At 41.4% G+C, this 24,268-nt stretch overlaps 1 protein-coding gene across 2 annotated transcripts in view; it reads left to right on the forward strand.

The window, feature by feature from the left end:
- The window catches only part of LOC308394855 (protein sidekick-1-like), a 292,631-nt gene that overhangs the window by 155,289 nt on the left and 113,074 nt on the right, over window positions 1–24,268 (forward strand). The window lies entirely within an intron of this gene.

The raw sequence follows: 24,268 nt of genomic DNA on the forward strand, positions 1-24,268 counted from the left end.
TACTAAACCTGAAAATGAGCTGCAAAAGACATAAAGAGATGATTAAAAACATATCTGACACATCACAGAAACAACATACTTGTGCACACATTATTTGCAAACTAAAATGCTGGAGGTCTTGGCTCATCATTAAGTAGAGATGCTTGAATTATTGATTTGATTATTAAAATCTCAAATTAGAGATTCCAGCAACCAAAAATTACCATAATGCAGCCGGCAGGAGTTTTATTAGAGAAGCATCACCACTCACATGGTGAAGCTCAACAACAAATAAACTCGGCATCACAGAGTGATTTTTTAATGTCTTACATCTAGTAGGGAGGAACCAGCTTGTAGAGAGATCAGGAACCAATAATAGATCTCTGTTTTGGCCTTTGCCATATCAACAAGCAAGTGAGACATAATTTGATAAGATATTTGATGGACTTAAAGCTTTGAAAATTTAGAGTGTTGCCAGTTTTTGGTCCGAAAGGAAATCTGTCTCAGTCACATAAAGTCATACAGTGTGTACTACACTCACCAGCCACTTTGTTGTTCAACCGCTCATTAATGCAAATATCTATTTAGCCAACCACAACACCAATTCAGTGCATTTAGGCATGTAGTCATGGTGTAGATAACCTGCTGAAGCACAAATGGAGCATCAGAACGGTGAAGAAACGTGAGTTAACTGACTTTGAATGTTGGTGCCAGATTGGCCGGTCTCAGAATTTCAAGAACTGCTGATCTACTGGGACTGACAGAGAAAAGACTTAAACTATTAATTGAGCAGAATTTCTCTGGGTTAATGTCAGAAGTTAAGGAAGGACAGCCAGACTGCTTCAAGCTGATAGGAAAGCAACAATAACTCAAATAACCACTTGTTACAACCAATGTATGCAGAAGAGCATCTCTGAATGCACAAGATGCAAACCTTGAAGCAGATTGGTTACTGCAGTAGCTAATACCAGGAAATGAGGAAAGTGAGGCTAAATGTGGGATGAGCAATACTGGACAACAGAAAAGTAGAAATTTTTTGCTCATTTCATGAGTCTCAATTTGTCTTGTGATTGTCATTTAATAGGTTCATATCTTGATGTAAACAACGTGAAAATATGGATCCATTTTGCCTTGTTTCAACAGTTCTGGCTGGTGGCGTGGGTGAAATCTTTTTGGCACACTTTGGCCCCTTAGTACCAACTAGATCATTTAAACACCACAGCCTGAGTACTGTTGAGGACCCCTTATGCCTTATGACCACAGTATACCCATCGTCTGATGGCTGCTTCCAGCAGAATCACGCTCCATGTCAACTCAAACTGGTTTCTTGAACATAACAATAAGTTCACTGTACAGAAATGGCCTCCACACTCACCAGATAGTGTTTCAGATCAGTCCAGTAGAGCATCTTTGGGATGTAGTGAAACAGGAGATTCACATCATGGATGTGCAGCCAACTAATCTGAAGCAACTGTGTGATGCTGTTATGTCAATATGGACCAAAATCTCCAAAGACCAAAGGTTCCAGCAACTTGTTGAGTCTATGTCAGGAACAGTTACGGCAGAACAAGGTCGAACCCAGTACTAGTGCGGTGTACCTAATAAAGTGTCTGGTGAGTGACTTTAAAGAAACATGCATTGGCTTTGGGTCTTTAGATGACATGTAATGTGTAGACTGTACGGGTTCCCATACCTCCCTATCCATGATCTTCCTACTTTAAATGCTTTTTCCTCCCCTTGGTTGATGTTCATGTGTGTGTTTCCTTGAAACATGAGAAGTGTTAGTTGTGTTGTATACTCTACTGTACTATGCTTTCTGAGCTTTGTGCTTCCTGTCAAAAAACTTGACTGTCAAAAACTACAAGAGTTAGATCTTTGTGGTTGATCCAGTCATTTCATTGAGTCTGCAAGCTTTGAATGTGCTTTTACTTGTAAAAACAGCATGCACTTATTGCGTGTTGTTCACTGTTGTGAATGACAAGCAGCTCTTTGTTCATTTCTCCGGAAACAGGCTTCAGTCAGAAGAACTGCAAAGTTTGATGGATTTTAGCCTCTCTGTGTGTTCCCGTCTCTGTCGTGGCCTTTATCGCTGAATCACTTTATTGCTGTATGCCTCTCTCTCTATCTCTTCTCCTTGGAGGCCGGAGGATGACTCTACTGTCTAACAGTCCTTCACTTGAAGTGTTCACCATGGTTAAATGAAAGCGAGAGGGAGGGAGGGAGCCCTCTGTCCCTCGTGGCTGTATAGAGTTTTAATTAGATTCTCTTTACAGGGTTGTATCCTTTGGCATCCTTTGTCACAACTGCGCACACACACACACACACACACACACACACACACACACACACACACACACACACACACACACACACACACACACACACACAATCAAATAAATTTAGGCACAGTACCTTGTTACAGCTGTCAGTGTGAAGTGCCCCCGTGGGCGTTTTTAGAAATAGTAAGGGTATAGTTAGGTTTCACTGATCAGTCTTTGGCCATAACAGCTATGCATGCATGGTTGTGTGTGTGTGCGTGTGTGTTTGTGTGTTTCTGTTGAAAACGGTGTTTTCTACAATAAACATTTTCTGGGTAAATGCCTTTTTCTATATAAAAGCATATTTCAGTTATTTGTTATTGAGACAGGGAAGAAATAGAAGATCATGGAATTTGATAAAAACAGGGACAAACCAAAGAGGTAAAATGTTGCAAATCGTGCAGGGTGTGAAAAAGAGAGCGTGAGCAAGGAAACATGGAAATACCAGATCTTTATTCATGTATTTGCTTTTTCTCAGGGCTGTTTTTTGACATTAAGCATCACATTGATCACTTGGTTGGTTTTGGAAATAGAAAAGGTGTTAAGCATAGTTTTGAACACTATGTAGCTATTGAATGCACACAGATGCCACTGATTATAGCCACAGAGAGAAGGAGACTGGGCCTGTTAATGACACAGATGAGTCGAGGGTTGTTGTCAGGAAATTTGAAGGAGAAAAAAGATCAATTTAAGTCAATAAAGTGTTTAACACTTAACCTAGTTAACTGACACAAGAGAACATGTGAATGAACTCTCGCAAATGGTGTTTTCGTTCATGTCTTCCACCACTTTGTTCTTATTTTCCCACCTCTTCCTTTACATTTCCTGTTCTGTCGCTTCCCTTCATTTCCTGTCACCCCCTCTCTTCTCTTCTCTTTCCATTAGGCAGCCTGTAGAGGATCTGAAGGCAGAAGTTCATAGCTGTCAGTCATATTTCTAAAAATGTTGTCTTTCTCTTCATAAATTCAGCAGAATAAATGAGGTACCTATTTTCTATTCTCCCCTTTCTTTCTTTGATTCAAGCATTGTGCTCAACAGACAAGAACGAGGGAGAAAAAGGACTGGTAGAGACAGAAAGACTTAATGAAGTGAGACGTGGGTGTAGACTGAGGATATGACCAACAACCTGTTCATGTCAGGACTGCTGTTGATGAAAGTGTGTGCCCTGCACTCACACACGTACACAGACACACACACACAGACACAAGAACAGGCATGAAAAGTTAAGATATTGTCACATTCGTAAAACCTTTCTGTCACATTCATGCTGTGGCACGACCAACACTCAAATTCTTTTTGCTAATCCGCAAAGCCTGCAAGGGCCGAGGAAAGTGTCAGACAACCAGCTGCATGCCCTACCTACTTGACAGATCCATTATCTGCATGTCCCTGACCACTGTCCTGTAAGTGTGGCCTAGACTGCTGAAAATAAAAAGCAGTAACTGTCATCCGTGGTCGAGCTGGAACAGCCACAATTGATAGCAGCTCAACAGCTTGGTGAGAGGTCAGACACTGTAATCACTGGAAGTACAGCCTGCCTCTAAAATAAACAGCTCCTGGAGCTTTTTATCGCCGCCGACAACATATGGTGTTAGAGACGACATTTTCAGTCAGTTATCGCCGTGGACTGAACTTGACAGATTGACAGAGGTTGAATTTCATAAAGGAGCGCGTGGCACGTCAATATCCATTCAGTACAGCACATTCTCATCTCTACAGTCACTCCAGGGAGGCGGGGTCAGGCTCTATTGAGTGGCTCTGCTTTATTATTTACAACGTACACACGCTTGATTCATTGTGTACTTGTGTATGTTTGCATTAGAGAGAACATGAACACTAATGGCCTCAGGGCATCTCTGTTAGAGGCAGGAGATCAGCGCTCCTACTTCAATTATTTGAGCTTCATGCATACCTGCAGTCATCACTACCTATCCCTTTCTGTTTAATACACACACACACACACACACACACACACACACACACACACACACACACACACACACACACACACACACACACACACACACACACACACACACACGCACGCACGCTTACACATACATACACTTTAGGCTGTCAGTCAGAACAGCAGTCTATTTCCCTGTTGCCCAGAAGAGAGTACGCATGTCTCTGTGCTTCTGCTCATTTCATAGCAGCCGAGGTCTTTGTAGATTTGTACATCAGACCATTAGAGCAGCACAGCGTCCCCAAAGAGTGCACTCACCGTTGGGAGACTCACACACACACGCTCACATACACAGACATGACAACATGCACGTGCACAGGAACACTCGACATGCCTTGACGGCCCCTTTGCAGCGCAAAGAAACAGGAATGGCACCAGATTTTAGACATGGTGAGATTAAAAAATAAATAATAAAAAAAACAAACATTTGATCTCACATGTATGGATTTTGTAGATAGGATTTTGGGGAGCAAGGAGGGTATGCAGAGTTTATAAGAGAGAAGAAAAGTGCAGGATAACAAAGAAGGGGAAGGGCGCAGACACGTGCAGTACATGCTGATATAATTACTGTAGCGCTTTAAATGGTATCTCAGCTTTGGGCTCAATAGTTGATCAGCTGCCTTTATCTGCTCTATAAAAAAGGCAGTAATGTCACACTTGTTAATAATTGCTTAAATGCAAAAAATAGCGTAGAATATCACATGCATACAGAGTGCTTCACTTGAATAGAGTGCTCCAGTTATTCAGGGCTTCGCTTGAATAAAGTTGGGAGAGTTGCAAGACATAGATTAGAAAAAAAAAAATCAATGCAGTCGTCGAGACCAAGATGTCCTGACTTTTAGTCTCTTAAAGAAATTGATAGTATCTTTTCATTAGACCCAGTCTGGCTTGTAAATTCTCTTTCTAATTCTAAATCTGTCCACTCCAAAAGACCAGGCTTTGACTTATAAGTTGAAAGCCTGTGTCTCCAATTCCAAGCTGACACGACCTTGGTGCCATCACTCACTGCAAAGCTCAGACTTGACAAAGCATCCTGCAAAAGCACGTAAGTGAACCAATCTCTATGCATAGAATGTTTGGAGTCACCTTAAAAATGCCCCTCATACAGTACTACACCTCTGTAGTAGCAGTACTATAGTAGCAGAAGTTATTGCAGTGTCCAGACAAGTTTCCAGAATTATGATCTCTGCATCACAAAGAAGCTGGAAAGATTTGTTTGCAAATTTCCATTTTTTGCTTTGAAGCAACAGAGTTCTGCACAGTTATGATTTGTGTTACTGATTCAGCTGAATAAAGAACAAGGATTCTCTCAGGTACTGTGTACTGTAATGTGGCTGAATAGAGCACGAATAGAGAAGAGCAACCTCCAAGACAGGGGACAAGACAAAGCCGTGATGTGAAGCAGATGGGAGCTTGGGTTGGTGTGTGTGTGTGTGTGTGTGAGAAATACCCCTTCACAGCCTTAATCATTCATTGTATGTGTGTATTATAGAGGGTGTATGAGTCTGAGTTTGATTACCTTGACTTGGTGATTGGAAGGAAAAAAATCTGAGTTTGATTACGTCTCCTGTTGAAGCCTCCTCTGGTGTCTGCCGTTTTACATCACTCCGTTTCTACCATTTATCCTCTTTTCTCCTTCCTCCATCAAACAGGGTTTGTCGCCCTGCAGCCCTGAGTCGTGACAGAGTGGCGTTTGTCAGAAGCTGAACAATAGACTCTGCTGACCTCAGGATAACCCAGAGAGAGAGAGAGACACACACACACACACACACACACACACACACACACACACACACACACACACACACACACACACACACACACACACACACACACACACACACACACAGCTGCATATACAGTCAGAGTATCATTTGGGAAAGTAGAAAGAGGAGAAGAGGTGAGAGAAAAGTGAGGACTTTTAAAAGAGCATATGGCACATGACAGAAAAGTTACTGTCACTTTAAAAAAGCTTTTAAGAAATGAGGGTTTGAAGCATTTAATGCTTGTGTAAGTGTGTGTGCACAGTGACATTTGTGTTGTTATTTTTGTGTAGGGGGTGTGTCTTTGTGTCATTTGTTTCTTTCTGTAATCATGTTCCTTCTCATCCAGATGTTTCCTTTCCACATCACTGACTCTTAAACGAGAGCCTCCTGCGGGTCTTTCTGTGCACGTGTGCTACTGTACTGTTTCTGAGCAGCCGCGCATGTGTGTGTTTGCTCCAAGTACCATCCCGGTTGCTCTGTGGCGCGTCTAATTGGAGGCATTTTTGTGTCCCTGGAGTCCCCGAGTGTGTATTTGTGTTTTTGTAAGGTGAAGTGGTTTGTGTGTGTGCGCAAGTGCGTGTTTTAAGCGCGTCATAATGTCGCAGACCTGCTAGCCCTCATTTAAAATCTTAAGAGAAAGATCAGAGAATCCCCTCTGTCCCTGTGTGCTGTGAGGCTGCTGCAGCTCTCATCATGAGCTCAAGGTGTTTTGCATTTTGCTGCATCATGCCTTGATAGGCTTCAGGGAACGCCATGGAAACCACTCTAACCGGGGTGGCAGCGTAATGATCCGTGCCACAAGCTGCCTCTGCGCGCTTTCGACTGCAGCTTCTAGCGTCGGTTAGGGAATATATCCCAGGCGATTTTAGTCAAATGAGTGCAAGGCGAATACAGGCAGACTTGTGGGGGGTAGCGACTCTCTGTCAGACTGTTTGGCTGGTGACCTCTGAAAAATCAAAACGAAAGCCAAATTGGACTCTATTTAGCCACAACCCACCATCCTGTGATACAAGAACAGGTGTACGCAGTGAACAGTGACACCAATATGTGCTGTCTTCTTCTCCCACACAAATGACTGCTCTTAATTAATTACTGGCAGAAAATATGGCAATTTTGGAAGCAGCTGCTAGTATACTTTACTTAGCAACTAAATAAAAATGGCTCAAAGATTTCACAGGTTTTTTTTTCTTTCTTTTTTTCCCCTCCTGTTAGCCAACAGAAGACTTCCTGTATGGAGAATCTTTTTAGAGCGGATTATAATTGGCAACAGCAGCAGTTCTCAGATAAATGGGAAATTTTTAATTTGGTTTTGTATAAGATGGTGTTGTAATAATTATAGCAAGTTAAGTGCTGGAAGGCGGTGGCGTGTAGTGTGTGCGTGTGTGTTTAACCACAATCAGAGCCAACTTGTTGTGCCGGTTGATGATGCGTTTATTATCTTCAGATCACTCACTTATCAAATATATACACTAGTTTTTCAATCGCGGGTTTTAGAATGACAGTAGAAATGACACTTTCAGTGGTTTTTTGTGATTTGGTGCAGTTTCCTCTTCAGAGTGAGCCTCTGAGGCTTGGCTACACACTTAAGCGTTATCAGTTCACATGTAGTGAAGGCAGTGGGCCTCATTCACAAACAGTGTGCTTGCACAAATCTGTGATTTATCACTATTTTCACACCTGAATTTACTTTTATGCTACAAAACAAACTTAGAAGTCCCTCACATCAAAAATACAAACAAATAAAGAAGACCTGGCTGTCTTGGTTAATTTACTCACATCTTTAATCATTCATTAAAGAATGCTGGATATCATCACTTACAGTCTAATTTTTTGGCACTTTATCATCGATGCTGGACAACATGGATGTTTTTCAATCATTGGAGTGTTTCTCATTTTGGGCTCACAAGATGTTTCTTTTTCTTATTTTTCATATGGCTTCTAGATTTTTATATGATGTTTGATTTAAAACCATTTGTTTTCTTTCTCTCTCTTTTCTTTATTGAACCACAGTGAATGTCACAGGGGAAAGCGTATTCAGCACTCTGTGTTATTTCAGCCCAAGCCTCGCTTTTTTAACTGTGTCACTTCTGTGGAAAAAATTGGAACGCTGCACCTTTTGTTGCTTCCTCCTCATGTGCTGTTGTTTCAGTTTCTTCAGTCGGACTTTATTCTGTCTTTTTTACCTTAGCTCTACAGGCTTCTCTCTTGCAACATGTCTTATAACATCATGACTTTCTCCACTTTACCTCAAGCTGAACCTATTTCTTATATAGAGAAATGGAGGCTCGATGGTGTGCAGATAGTGAACAGATCGTATGCAGATAAGCTAAAATGTGCATTTTATAGTCTGAATCCAATGGTAATTGTAAATAGCCGCCAATGACTCTGGTGTCTATGATAGAAATTTGTGTATTTTCTTCTGACCAATAATGAAATCCCTTAGGCTTAAGTCAATAAAAACCACAAAACTGGTTTAAATATGTATTATAACAATGGTTATTTTTTCTTTTAGCTCTCTTTTTTCCCAAAAAGTATTGCTCTGTGCAGGAAAACTCTGGTGGTGGTGCTTGCTGTGTAGACTAGAAGAAGAAACAACATATTCATGTTCTGATTTTTGATACACAGCATCTAGTACCTTGTGTCCATGTCCTCGGTCTGGCTTTCCAGGAGTCAGCCTTCATCAGGCACTGACTCTTATTTTGGTCTTATTATTTTGCCTTTGGTTTGAGGTAAACAGGTACAGCATGATGTCTGATTTGAAGGTTTTTTTTAATGGAGACAAAAGGGAGTACCACATGGGCTTCAGACCTTGCGTTCACACTTAAATGCCAAATAACTTTTTTCCCTCTTTGTGACCGTCTGTGATTGCACCCGAATATCAGACAGCATATTTAATGCGCTGGAGGAAATTTGTTTCAGTTGTAGTTGTAGAGTGAAATTGGTATAGAATTCATCAGTCACTCTACTTTTTATCAGAATCAGAATACTTTAATAATTCTTAAGGAAATTATGTAATTAAACAGTTACTAGAGTTAATATTTTGGTTGAGAGTGACATGCTAGATTAATAGCTATACATTGATGAGCTAAAACATTATAATTAACCTTGCGAAAAATATAGAGTTTGATGTTAAAGTTAATCCAGAATGACTCCAGAAGGCAATCTTTGGGATTTGGCACACTTAGGTTGTGAGGATGAGTTCTTTTGGATGTTTCAAGATATCCCCAGTACCCTTAGATTACTATCAGCAGGTATTCATAACTCAACCGTGCCTCAATATGCACTGTTGTTTCTAGGTTGCTCTGACTGGTTTGTCTGTTATAGCAGTTTCACCCTCATCAAAAAGCACCATACTGTCCAGTGGCACTGAGATATTACCAGATAACCATCCTGAAGGTCACTTTACAGAATTATAGAACCATTTATTAGCATATAAACCTTGATGTAAGGGTACCACTATGCTGTACATATTATTCTTTGAACACTTTTATACAGATTTATTACCATGTCCCTGCTGGGTTAATTTGAAATCTCTAACCTTGTGTGAGGACGTATTAGGACTACAATGGTCTCGTTTGTATTGAAAGGTAATTTGATGTCTACCGATGTGTAACGTGCACATGCATAATCATACAAATAGGCACTAATACTCAGTGGTTTTGATAAAGAGGCTCGGCTAATGAATTGTTGCTTTTTGGTGAATTCCTGCTTTGACAGTTTGTGTCTGGAATTATTATTTGAAACATTTCAGTTGCGAAGGGATCAGATTTCTCTCTCCTGATCCCCATCCCGTCTCTGTCTGGTTCCTCTGTTGTCCCTCTTATTTCTCTCTCTCTCTCAGTCCCTTCTCTTACTCTCTCTCCCTCACTCTCTCTCTACATAATGAGGCTTCTCTGTGCTTCTATAATTAAAACCCAAGTGTACAGACAGAGAGATGGAGTGATTGAAGGATGGACAGGAAACTGAGTCATAGACTGTGTCAGTACAACAAACAACTGTGCTCTACTTGTTCCACCTAGTTGTGGATTTAATTGCAAGCTTGTTTTACAGCATGATGGCACTGATTAGAATGGATGCCTGTGTATACAGCTTTGACGTAGCATTTTCCAGATGCACACCCACTCATACGGTCTTTAAACCCTCTTCCTAATAAAATAGTCAATAGACACAGAGGAAGGCAGCAGAAGTAAGTAGTGAGCGAGGTGTCCAGTGACTAAGCAAACAGACAAAAGGTCACAGACGCTGGATGTGAGAAGTTTTTAAGAATCAATGAACAAGCAGATACTGGAGGTAAAGAGGTCAACAAACAGGAGCGAGCAGAAGCTCTAAAACTTAAAGTGTGATGCCGGTTTCTGCCTACCATGTTTACTGCAAGACAGCACTTAGATTTACTGTAGGTGTGTTTGTCTTTAAGTGCCCAGTGCTTTAGCCAGAGTAGTCTAAGAAGGGGCCCAGTGGACCCAGTCGTGCCTTTTTAAAATAGTTTTATATATCTTCCAACATGGATTAAGAAGATGTTTAAGTGATTAAGATGTTGACATAATCATATAAAAAATAAATGACTGTGTTTTATGCTCTGCTAACATTAGCTCTTAGCAGATAGCTTTTGATTTTATTGGGGACAATTGGGTGCAGAAAGGTTGTCGTAATGCGATGAGTTATGATTTCAGGGGTTTGTTGTGACAGCGACTCACTTTGGCTTAGCCTGTGTGTGTGTTGGGGTTTTTGTTGTGTGTCTGTGTGTGTATCTTGGAGCAAGAATGAAGCAGACGGAACAATTTTCTTTGTTAAATTGTAGAACAAGTGCAGCAGTGTTAATAGAACAGGCAACATGAGGGAATGGAGGAATTATTGTTATTTTGGAGAAAATAGGTGGAAATGTAGCAGAGGTACTATTGAGTTTGACTAGCTGGACAAATACTGTGTGAGTGTACAGTCTCCCTCAAGGAAATTAAGTGAGCTGACGATCTCAGTCCAGATGCCGATACAGACACTCTGGCTTTGGTTATTGGCTGATTTCAAGTACAGTTCTGATGCCAGTATTCAATTAAGTTGCATTACTCACTGTAAGGAAGAGACTGGGAATCGTTATTCCGCCTGTAAGGAACAACAACATTGCCTTGAAAAAAATAACCGGCTATATAAAAATGTAAAAATGCATGCTGACATTTCCAGTTGTGCTCCTTTCCTCTGCTCTTTGTTTCACTGTGTGTGCCCTTCTGCGCACACACACACAGAGCAGAGCAGACAATAGACAGCTGAAGATAACATTACTCGAGCTGATCACACATTGTTACTGTAAGTTTTTGTCACCATGTGCAAACACTAACCAAACAAAATGAAAAAAGGAGAGAGACAGAGAGGGGAGAGGAGGGAGTTGACTGAGAAAAGCATCGTTGACGTCGCCATCTTTTGTTGTTAAATCATAATTAGGTTACAAACTACTGTAAATAAGCAAACATGGCGTGGCGAGTGTGAAATGCAAACTGCTGACTGCTCACTATGCCAAATCTATGAGCTCATCTTATGGAAGGGCCTAGCATCACATGACATACAGATGAAAACGCAGAATAATAGAACCGTATTGAATAGATCAGGCCCATATAGCAGTCCATTTAGATCCAGCTATTTATCCAGTATCAGAATCAGATTTGTGCACTGCTGCGCATGAGCACAGATACAGTGAAGTGAAAATAGAGTGACCCTCTTTCACTTTCAAGGTTTTACAGATCAGTTTATAAAACTACTCCTCTTTGCAAATTTTCTTCAGTTTATTGATGTTTATTTAGGAACAGGTCTCTTAAGGTCCCACCACAGCATATGAGTTAGGTGAGGTCTGGACTTTGACTGGACCATTGCAACACCTTGATGCTTTTCTTTTTCAGCCATTCTGCCTCACTGTCCTCACTGCCTCACTGACCCAATTTTGTCCAAGCTTTAGCTGTTGGACAGATGGCCTCACATTTGACTTTACAATACTTTGGTATACAGAGGAGTTCATGTCTCGTCTGTCCAAAGGACATTGTTCCAGAAGTCTTGTGGTTTGTTCAGATTAAACTTAATGAACTTAATCTGTGCTGCCATGTTCTTTTTAGAGAGGAGAGGCTTTCTCCTGGCAACACTTCCAAACAAGCCACACTCGTTCAGTCTTTTTCTAATTGTACTGTCATGAACTTTAACATTTAACACGCTAACTGAGGCCTGTAGAGTCTGAGATGTAGCTCTTGGATGTTTTCCAGTTTCTCTGAGCATTGCACGGTCTGAATTTGGAGTGAATTTGCTGAGAAAATTGGCAACAATCTTGAATGTTTTCCACAAACTCTTTTCACACTGTAGAATGATGGACTTGAAACTGTTTGGAAATGACCTTATAACCATTCCCAGGTTGATGGGCAGCAACAATTGCTTCTCTAAGATCACTGCTGATTTCTTTCCTCCTTGACATTCTATTAACACTCACTTGAATGCTCCATACATAGTACTGTTCTTTTTACAGCGACTGTACATGCAGATAAGCAGCATAATCTCTGTTGGTTTTTGTGATCCCGTCAGTCGCTGTGTGTGCATGAACATTTATTTTTTTAATAAGTGCTTTATTCGAGTTAAGGCCTCATGTTGAATGTGCACAGATGCAGACAGACATTGTAAAGTTTTCCCACAGTGTTCGGTAGTTGTGCTTTCTTTTTGATACTCATCACTGCGTGAAAAAGCGTGAGGCTCAATGACTCCAAACTGAGCGAACCAGCGGGATATACTGTTCACATGCCAGCTTGTATCAGCACATACTGACTATATTCAGGGTTTTCATAAACTGTTTTCACAGGATCCTGAATATAAATGAAATATTATTGTGAATCCAAACATGCTGATTGTCTCTGTGTGTCAGTGCTTCTTGCTGGGTGTAAAAGGTTATTGGAGTAGCATGCCAGTCAGCAGATGTTAATTTGAAAGAATAGATGTGGAAGAGAAAAAGAGACATTAAGTGGGGAAACAGAGCTGGTGAATGATGGGGTAGGCGGCAGAGGAAAGATTAGATTGGAGGGAGAGGAGAAAGATAAAAGATGGGTAAATGGAAGGAGAGATGATGAGGTGCTGAGGAAGGGAAATACGCTCAGTCGATTGAACGGGGCAAAGAGGTGAGTGTGTCGTATTCGTTGTTTGACTTGTGTTTCGTCTGTGTGTGTTTGTAGGTATGAGAAATATGGATAACATTTTCTGTCATGGCATTTATATTGTATGGAAGTTCAGAGAAAAAATGATTCATTTTGCTTGTGCCTTAGGTTATAAAGCAGATTCTTAAAAAAACTAAAGTGTTGGCTCCTGTTCACATGCTGAATCCCCAAGAAAAACACAAAACACTGGTGCTTATTGGTAGGAGAAAAGAGCAGATTATTATTAATGATTGTAACAAATAAGTACAATAAAAGTTTCATCTTTTTCATTTAAACGATCTGGTAAACACAGGTAAAGCCCAACAGGTCGAGCCTTCTGCTAGTAATCTCTCAGCCCTGTTGGCATGAACACAGAAATGGCTGTCTCCTAGCCAACAGCACATTTCTCCAACTAAACATGATCTTTAATTTGACAGCATAGAATAAAATATTGTTTGTAAAAGCCAGGCGGATTGCTACCTCTTGTAATTCCAGCTGTTTGCATCAGGATTTTTATATGAGCACCTTCATTAAGAGAGGCAATGTCCCGAATGGTTAGTTTTAAAGTTAACTTTAAATATAGTGACCAGCTTGAACTTAATTTGAACTTGCTTTGAGTGTCCTTCCATATGTCAAATGCTAGTTCTTGTTTCTAGTCTTTATTCCTGAGTTACTGTTGACGGTCTAACATATATTTGTTGGACCCTCTGCCCCGTGAAACTGCCACAATTGTAAATAATAATATAAAGTTTCAGGATTACAGTCATTTTTATACAAATGGTCACATTTGAATAACAAGCAGTTAACAAGTTGATTAAATAAAGGCTCTGTAGATGTGTTGAACTTTAAGTCAGCACCGTGAATTAATGCTGAAAGTCTGCATTTTAGTCACATATGTATTGGCTTATTTAAAATTCACTGTGATGTGTACAGAGGCAAAATTACAAAAGCTGTGTTTCTGTCTAAAAACATTTGAACCTGACAATATACTGAAGTTGAGTAGTTGTAGTGTTACTGTCTAGAACCATATTAGACAGTATTTGCTTTCATCAGTAAGTAACTTTAAGAGCGTACAGAGAAACAGCTTTGATGATTTGCCAGCTCGTTCTTTAGGTTTTTGGAAGCAGCTGTTGACCAAACAGATTAAATTACTTCATTTTTCTAGAGCTGGTGGTTGAGTCTGTATAATCATCATAGGATGGAGCTTAAGCTGACCTTAAATATTCTAAAGACATCGTGCAGCTTTGTCAGTGATGGACTCCATAGTGTTTTATGATTATACAATGGACAAATTTGCATGTACGAATACCTAAAGTCACATCAATTACCTCATTTGTTCATTAGCTACCATGTGTTCAGCTGACACCGTGATCTGAATGTGCGGGCGGTGCTTTTTAAGTGTCGTCTGCATTCGTTAAATCCTCACTGAGGTACCGCCACCCTTCACATCTGTTTAGTAATTCACACACCACGAGTGTGCGTGCCTGCGAAAATTGTAGACTTAACAGTGTTTTTATCTGGGTTTCTGAGCGAGCAGGGTACTTGCAAAGAATTAGTGAACGAAGGAGAGATAAAGAGAAGTGAGATGAGACTGAACAGAGAAGACACGTGGACAGAAAAGGATTGTGTACCAGAGAGAGAAAGGCGCGCAACGAGCAAGTGCAAAACTAGCAAAGCTTTGAGGACGATACAGATGGATAGGAAGGAAGAAAGAGAGGCAGAGTGTAAAAGTTGAAGATTGAGAGGGGATGCTGAAAACAGGAATAGATCAACAGGGCCTTTAATCCAAAAATAGTTTCCGCCCTTCCCCTCCTTCCTCCTCATCCCGACTTACCTCCCCGCCACTCCCTCCTCCCCTGTCTGCTTGTTTGGAGTGATTGAAGAAAAGGGGAGATGTGTGCAGCCTTCACATGTACTACACACGTACACAGTCACAGACAGCAGTGTGTGCATGTGGACATATTGTGGTGCAGAGACAGACGGATGATGTCCATTACCAGGCCGAGCTGTCCGGAGCCAGGCGGAACAGCTGCAGCCAGATCGCACTGATCTATCACTGTTCTAATGAAGCTGTTATAGCCAGGCCAACCAATCAATCTCTGAGCCACTTAATCAATTAAACCATTAATCAGACATAGACCCTAACTGTTCTTGGCCCTTTGAGGGATAGTTTTATATATATTCCAAGACATGACGACAGAGGCACACAATCCTGTGCTTATACACGCAGGCACAGAGTCGGTCTCCTATAAAAATAAGCTCCACTTTTCTTTGTTGCTGCAAGAGGTCGACAAGCAGAACAGTTTGGTTTTCACCACCACCACTTCCCCTGCCGGTGGCGGACTCCCTCAGGTGTCGGTGTGTTGGTGGTTCTTTGTGTCTGGGGGTGGGCGTCCGGGTACACACCGGCTCACTCCTTGGCGGCCGCTTGTCGGGGCCTGGGGCCTGGGGCTCGCTCGGGCCCCCTTTGGAGGTGGGGTGCCCCCGGCCTCTCGGCCTGGGGCTCGGTCACTCAGGCACAGCTGGGGGCCGGCGGAGCTCACGGGCGCGTCACTGCAACTCCCCCTGACTTCTGCTCCGCGGCTGCTGGGCGAGCCCTCATCTGGGACTCTCCTCAGCTCTTACTGGAACAGTGGCGCGGCTGCCCCTCTGTTGGTCTTCCATGGTCTCTTGTGTTCTGGGGGCCTCTGGATGTCTGGAGTTTAGATCTCCTCCATACCCGCTTCACACCCTGGAGGACGGGGCTGTGGCCCCCCCACACTCCCTAGCAGATCATTACATGGAGAAACCTTTGGAATGCAAGCATGCTGATCCACACAGGTATGCACACATGGGTATTCACAGACGCGGACTAAAGCTTTCTTGGCTTTAAGACATGCATGCGCTCAAAGCACACTGTGCGCTGTCTATCTTGCGTGCTGCACAATATCGTTTATTATTTAGTAAATATTGATATCTATGACTAGCTAGTTTATTGTGATGGTGCTTTGTTTTCTCTATTATTATGTTGCTCTTTGTTGTTTGCTGTCTCCTCTGTTTGTTTTTTTTGTTTGTTTTTTTTTTTTTTTCTCCATACAGGTGACCCAGGAGTTCTTTTTTTTTTTTTTCTCTCTCTCTTCCCCCCCCTTCTCACCGTCTCTTCTCCCCTTTGGTTTTCTTTCTTTCTCTCCCCCTCTTTCTCTCATTCATTCCCCCTGTCCTATTTATTAAAAAAAAAAAAAAAAAAAGAACAGTTTAATGTGTCTTCGTTTGCATTTTCATAAGAGGTACAGCTGAATGAGGTGCAGTGTACACTTAGGAAAGCAGGTAACATTTGCAGGTGAGACACTCAGTGATAATTATTGTATCACTTCTGTTTCTTGTGCTTGAAGATTTAATTGGTATGAAAAAAATAGCTTCATAAATGCATTTGCTCTTTTTTCTGGCTGAATCACTCAAAAATGACTGTTTGGAGGTTTTGAAGAAAAAAAAAAGATGTTTTTAATGGTAACCTTGGGCTCTGGAGAACATTAATCGACATTTTGTAGTATTTTCTGGCATTTTACAAACTAATAGCCAGAACACACATTACTGATGATGTTTGTTTTAATCTCATATCATCTAAATTTAATGACTCCCCACAGCTGTCTTTCACTTTTTCATGTGGATTGCAGTAGAAAATTGCAAGCAAACTTGAGAATTTATGATCTGCTACTCAGGGGCCTGCATAATGTGACTGCTATAACTATTGCTCAGTAAGTTGCCTTCACTATTATTCAGTTGTCCAAAGTATGATTGGTAGTAACCGTCTTTATCTTTCAGTAATCCTGATTGTTATCCTGAAATTATTTTCAGGGAGACACTGTAAATTGCTGCCGTTATGAAAAACTTTTTCACCATTTCAATACAGACATTGAGCTTCTTAGCTTCTTTAGCAATTTATTTCCCCCTCATCAGACAGCACCCAATAATTCAGATCTCTTGGGGCAGATACAGTATCTAGATACAGGATAACATATCTAACCCAACTTTTCCTGTTTCGTGTATTGGACACTGTTTTTTTAGATGGTATGGTCTAACAAAACAATGTTAGCAAACAACAAAATTTTGACCTACATTTTTTTCTTCTTTTGTTGGTGAGTGCCACCACCCAAAGGAGGTGTTATTTATGTTTATTATGATATCTCTGCTTGCTTCTCTTTCCTCTCACTCCCTTCTCTGCCCTCCCTGACCCTGGTCCTGCCTGAGGTTTCTTTGTGTTTAGAGGGAGTTTTTCTTCCCGCTGTCGCCAAGTGCTTGCTCATCATGGGTTGTGTGGTTGTTGGGGTTTCTTTCTAATACCGCAGGGTCTTACAGTATAAAGTGCCTTGAACCAACTGTTGTTGCGAATTCATGTTATGTAAATAACATTGAATTAAATAATATCCCCTTATAAAGCCAATGGTTGCTCCAGGGGACATTTCAGTCTCTGGTTGCTTACCTAACTCCGAATATATTTGTATTTAACAACTCCCTATATGCAGATTAGTGGTACCCTTCCGTTGTTGTTTTGTTTTTTTAATTTAAACTAACCCATGATGCCAATAATTATTTAGCCTGTCATCCCTTAAATTTCATTGGCTTTTAGGGTCTCTGGTCACCACATCACTGCTAGTCACCTCCTTGAGGCTTAAAAGTAATTTTGGGGGGTTAAAGTAATTTTATTGACTTAAATTAATCAATCTTTATTTTTCTGAAACAGACTGATTGCATTGGACTAATCTATGAGCACAATTAAGACTGGCAAACCCTACAGGCCAGCCTAATATGTCTAATATATAAAATCCACCCCAGAAAGCTGTCGGTACCAAAAACCTCATCCTTTGCTTATTAATTCTGCATATTCATATTCAGATATTAATGTATGTACCTGTGGTGCTGTGTGAATTCTGATATCTGATGGGATTGTGGTTATTTGATTCATGCCTTTGAACTAAATTGGATGAAACAGTGTCACTGTAAGGACTCTACGTGAATGGAATACAAGTTAAAAAAAACTATTAAAGACGTATTCAGACTTTGCCAGTAAGGTACTTCATGCTGAATGGCTCTAATGAAGGTGTGCTGTGTATCAGGCTGTATGCTATAGGCTTATGGGCATGTCCTTTGATGACTTGGATGTCTGGTGAATCATACAATGCTAACAATAAAGTGTATTTGGCCTAAGCACTAACAGGTCAGGAAACCAGCAGTGAAGGAGCCCTTACACCCTGTTGGTGCTCTATAACAACTGTCACTGGGCATCTCTCACAGTATGTAGGTACAACTGTTTTGACTACGAACAAGTGATTTTCATTTTTGACTTTAACACCTTTGGGACAATCCAAATTGGGACTTGTATAGTTTCATTCTGCTGCAAGTGTTTTAGCTTTAAGGGAGTACCCAAGGAAATGCCAGTACATGTTCCCCTCCGCCGATCTGTCCTCTTTTCCTCAAGGCCACGTCCCCTCACTCACTGGAGTAGTGAATGGTGAGCTGGAATAGTATCCTCTTGCATATGAACCTTATTTACTTATGCCAAGGGCCTCTTACTCACAGTTCCTCAACTCTGTGTGACAGAAGGGCAATGGGAGAAGGGTGGCTAAAGACGAAGATGGGGTGACAATGAAGCAGTGTGAGATAGCAGGTCGCCCTGCAGCTTTCTGGATGAAGAAAAGAAGGAGGAAACAACCTGATTTAGTAGCAAGGCATTTCTTGTTTGTCTCTCCTGTGATCCGTTCTCCATCTCGCCCTAGGGTGGTTGGCACAGGACAGGAGAACACAAAGCTGTGCCATATTACAGCAACAACTTTTCACGTCAACTTTTGCCCTATCCGACCACTCGCCTTTCATCTCTCACTTGTCTTTTAATATTCTTCCTTTTCTCTCACGGGATCAGAGGCTCCTTGTTTTATTCTCTTTCTCCTGTCAGAGGAGAAAACTTGCAGAAGCAAGCACTCCTCTATGAATCTGTTTGTTATGCTGTCATTAAGCTCACAATATGAAGCCACATCTATCTCCCCTTTTCATTATATGCTACATGTTTTGTTTTCTGTTTTACATTTTTCTTGTTATCACTTTATTTTTCTGGTTGGATGTTTGTTTTATCAGTTTCATTGGCACATTTTCATTCATTTCCGCGCCTTTTGAGGCGATAAGAGGTAATGTTTAACGAGGGTTTGGGCACGAAGAAACCTGAAAAGTCTAATGTAATGGGAACAGCGAGGAGTGGAAATTAATTTGTCATTAAATGAAAAAAGTGGTTGTACAGACGGATAAGCAAACCCTTCTTTTCCTTTCAGACTGTCGGCAAAGTGAATGTCAAAACCTTGTGACATTTGGGAGTCCACGCAAGGGTGATTGACACCAACTTTTACCTGAACGTGTATGAGAGACTGGGCTGTGTGTGTGGGTGTGTGTTCGTGCATGATTGACATGGTAAATTGGAAAGGTCAACTGGTGCTGGTGTTTGGTACAGACAGGCAGACAGCAGGAAGATGTAACCTTGCCAGAGTCCACATTTATAGAGGGAAGGAGAATCGGATCCAGTGACAGGATTTTGCTCAAATAAAGAGAGTAAAGGTTGTATGAAAACCAAACTTTGTTATGTAAACCTGCTCACGGCTGTTTACATGCTGTGTATCAATGATAGGTCTCCACAAATTCTTCTTAGATTTTCAGAGACAGACGCACAACTCGGTATAAGAAAAGAAAGCATATTTTAACATCTGGGTCCATCAGGAATTGCCCTGAGGTCTGAGGTCAACGCTCCAGCAAGCTTATTATTTTACATGCTTGTGCGCACACGTGTTTGTGTGTCGAGACGGGTCCCTGTGCTTCTCCCTGTAAATGTATCAGTATTGGAAGTTGGAGCGTTGCATTTGTATCGCTGCTGATATGAATTTCAAATAGGTGTGTGTTTGTGGCTGTGCACGTATGTGTGTTAGCACGTGTGTGTTTCGGAGCAGGAAGAAGGAACAGAGAGAAAAGGGAGTGAGATTGACAGGGTAAATTGGAATGGTAAGGGTTTTTGAGGTTGAACTTTGGGTTTTTAAGCAGCCAAGGGAGGGAAAGAAAAGACCCAAACGCACTGCTAAAAAAGTATTCTTTTGCTTGGGGAAATGTGACAGTGGATGTCGATGTGGGTGGATGCGGGGGGAACAAAGCGAAGCTGAGCCGGGGAATAGATTGTCACCGAGGGGCAAGGGTTGTCTTGTTGTATGTAGATGGAGGGAAAGAAGAAAGGCCCACTGGGGCATTTTATGTGATAAAGGGTTATGAGAGGTTGGGGTGAGTCATGGAGGGTTTCGGGGTGTTGCAGCAAATAGGTGACCCTGAGCTTGGGACTGAAGGTTCAGTACCAGCACACCAGGTCATCCAGAAAGCTAAAACAGTCACACATTACGCACATACCAAGCACACAGGATTGTTGTACTGAATAGCAGGCACAGGAAGCAGATACTGTAATTATTACCTCTTGTACACAAACCCATACTGTAGACACCCTCATGTGCAGCGACATCCATGTGCACAATTTGCTACCACTCACAGAGGACACGGTGACCTCCGCTTGTTTATGGGTCCTTCAGGCAGGCGAATACACAACAGTGAATTAATGAATACAAATCCTCCCCAAGGTCGAGGCGTACTTAGGCACAAACTAATATTTTCACATGACCTCAAACTGTTTTAATAAGATTAATATCAACCATGATGCTGATGTTGGATATAAAGGCAGAAAATGACAGGAGCCACCTGTGCTACAGTAATTATCTCAGTAGTGCAATGCACATCGATTAAGACAATGAATGATCCAAGGCATTTCACAGGGTTCTGAAACACAAAGAGAGATTGGGAAAGCAGCGGGGGGAAAAAAAGTGCTATGAACGTCAGATGCTTTGTTGTGTCGTGAACACACGCACACACACAAACACAGTCTTTTGGTCTTCCTCTCCGTCTGTTGTCCCCTGATGTCCTCATTGTTTCTGTGTTCCTGTTGGAAACTGAAGATGACTCAGAATGACACATCATTTGAATTCACATGCAGGAGTGTGTGCCCTCAGACCAAATCCTGCATGTTCCTGTTTGTCTGTGTGTCTGTTTGCATTTGTGTGTGTGTTCCATGTTTGTGCAAGCCCGCATGTGTGTGCTGTCACCCCGTTAGACTCTCCAAAATAATAGATTTAGTAATACTGCTACTTGACAGCACAAACTGTTCTCCACTTAAAAAGCCATGTTTGAGTGTGTTAGGAATAGTGTAGAACATTTTGTCCTTTACTTTCTGTTTTAAAAGGACTGCCGTTCAATACAAATCTCAAGAAACAATTCTTGAGATTTGTATTGAAAACATGATATATGCTCTGTGTGCAATTTAAATCGTACACCTTGCAATTTGTCTAAAACAGCACTACTAAACCATGTCCTCACAAACGTTCAGCTTTGTTTAAAACTGCTTATAGGTGAACTCAGTTCTGTTGGTATTATGGCATATGTAGTTTATAGATAAATCCATTTCAAAGCAGCCATTTTGACACTGTATACTAGTTAAATACAGGCGTTACTAATCACATTAATGAAGCTGAGTTCTGTTTAGACAGAGAGCCTTCATTAACTGAGACATGCCTGCAGATGTCCTACTACAGAGAGAGGTGATTGCTCACACAGCCTGTAGCTAATGCCTCGCTCACACTAGAGTAAAAACAGGATAGCAGCTTCCTTGTGAGTAGGAAAAATTATTGTTTCCTCAGTGATTGCACTGAAATTTTAATCATGCACCACCCTCAACCGCCTGTCTGGACTTAACGTGAATATCTGTGTATGTAGACAGCAACCGACTTGCAACACGTGTCACTGGATTCGTGATTTTTGCAGTTTGCATGTATTTGCCAACGTGACACGATTTAGTCACAAACTAATTGCAAAATGACTCCTTCTTATTGTTGTTTTATTGCTGTCTCGATGCGCCAATTTTTCTTTTAAGTCAGTTATTGACTGTAAGTGGTCACAGACCTGGTCTCTGCTTTTCAAGCAGCCATTTCAAAGACAACAAGCTTGCAAGTTCAATTTACACTGTTGCAATAATTTTGGTTGTGCTGTGGTCTCTGACCATCATTTCCCCTAATGTGACTGTACCATAACTTCCCAAAGATAGACCAGATTTGCAGATATGTGGCAAATAGCACTACTTTGATTTATCATTAGCTTGTTCTTAAAAAAAATTATCATCCTAGCAAGTTACTGTATTTTTTGCATATACTAGCAGTGGATACAAGCGGGTTAAGCTTTATTTTTTCTACATAGTTAAGCCTGTTGCACAGGTGATGTGATAAAAGACACTTAATGGCTTTTACTCGTGAAGGTTTAGACTGCACAGTAAAGTGCTAGTACTAAAAATGTCATCTGCACTGATCAGAGCTGTGCACTAAGAAGAAAGTTCAACATCTCAAGGATATCTTTTCATTATCTGGCATCACTCACCGGCACACTGGCAATCAGGCTAAGCGCTGAGACAAACATAGTTATCAACTCGATAAGTAAACCCATGGTTTATCAATCTGGCTACAAACACGTTCACGTAAAAGAGGTAGCGTTAATCTTCTGACTACCCACAAACATGAATTAGTCTACTGGCAGCAGTGCGTCTGATTTTACAAAGGAAGATAAAACTATAATAATAGAAAAAATATAAAGAGATTACACGCATACTGAAACCAACTCAGCTGCTGCCAACAAAGCAGTGACGTGGGGAAAATTGGGAAAAAAAATACAGACTGCATACGTTAACAGAGTATCTGTGCTCTGCAGTGTTGGGTAAGTTACTTTAAATTACTAGTTACTTCTATCAAAAGTACCGTAATTGTCGGGCTATAAGCCGCTACTTTTTGCACAAGCTTTGAACCCTGCGGCTTTTAGTCAGGTGCGGCTTTTCTATGGATTGTCCATGATTTTTGTCATATCGTAAGACGATTTGTTTTGTTTGTTCCGCTGTTGTACGGCACTACGTTGCCTGGCGGAAGGATCGGGGTTCAAGAGTGGTATGTTAGTCACATGTCCGTCCGCCAGGCAACGTAGTGCCGTACGAAGTAGCGCGAAAAACAAACTTCAAAGTAGCGGTACGCGTTCAGCGGGAGGCGTGGATGATGAGCGGCGATAAACTTGCGAAAAGCAAGTTATGCCCAACTCCACCGGTGGATTCTGACAGCGTGGAAAAGTGTGAAAACATCCACGATCACCAACGGATTTCTAAGGGCTGGACTGCTGCATGATGGTGAGGAGGACACCGCCACGGCCCTTCTGAGGGTGTTCGACTCTGACACTGACAATGAGGATTTCTTTGGTTTTGAAAGTGACAACGAAGGAGAGAAGCGGAGAGTGGATGACGAAGCCATCCTGAGCCTGTTCGTTTCCGACACTGGAGAAGAGGACTTTGGTGGTTTTAGTGCGCAGGAAGAAGAGAAAGATGGTGGTGAATGACTGACTTTTCTTCTTGTTAAAGCTGTGTCACTGCACCTGAGCCTAAAAGGTAGTCCGAATCTATTTTTCTGGTGTGCTGTAGGCTACTGTTATGTACTACATGTGCAAATATGTACCCATAACTTGTTTTTCAAAATATTAATAAAAGTGATGTCTCCAAACAGCCATCTCTTTCCTGACAATTCCCTTTGTGCATATTCTCTTACATATGATAAGTCAACATTGAAACACCTGCGGCTTTTAGTCAGGTGCGGCTAATGTATGTACAAAACAGGATTTTCCCCTGATTTTAGCTTGTGCGGCTAATATTTAGGTGCGCTTTGTAGTCCGGGAAATACGGTAACTCAGTTACTTCAAGTTACTCGTTATTTTCAAAGTAAACCTTGGTTTTACTCAGACTTCTCTTGTTAATGTGTTGCTTCCGTAACTGGATACCCAGCAAGATTGCCAGTCTTCTAGCTTGCTTACTTGCCACAAGTGCACTGTGCCACCTACCAATAGAAAGGAAAAAATAATGTGCACATTTCCACGAGAGAAATCCCACGCCTGGACCGTCATTGACTGCTGCCATGATTCTAGCCTACGTCACAGCGTCATGTGCGCTTTTTACATCCAACA

Source organism: Rhamphochromis sp. 'chilingali' (genome assembly GCF_963969265.1).
Source record: "Rhamphochromis sp. 'chilingali' genome assembly, chromosome: 4".
Taxonomy (NCBI): Eukaryota; Metazoa; Chordata; class Actinopteri; order Cichliformes; family Cichlidae; genus Rhamphochromis; species Rhamphochromis sp. 'chilingali'.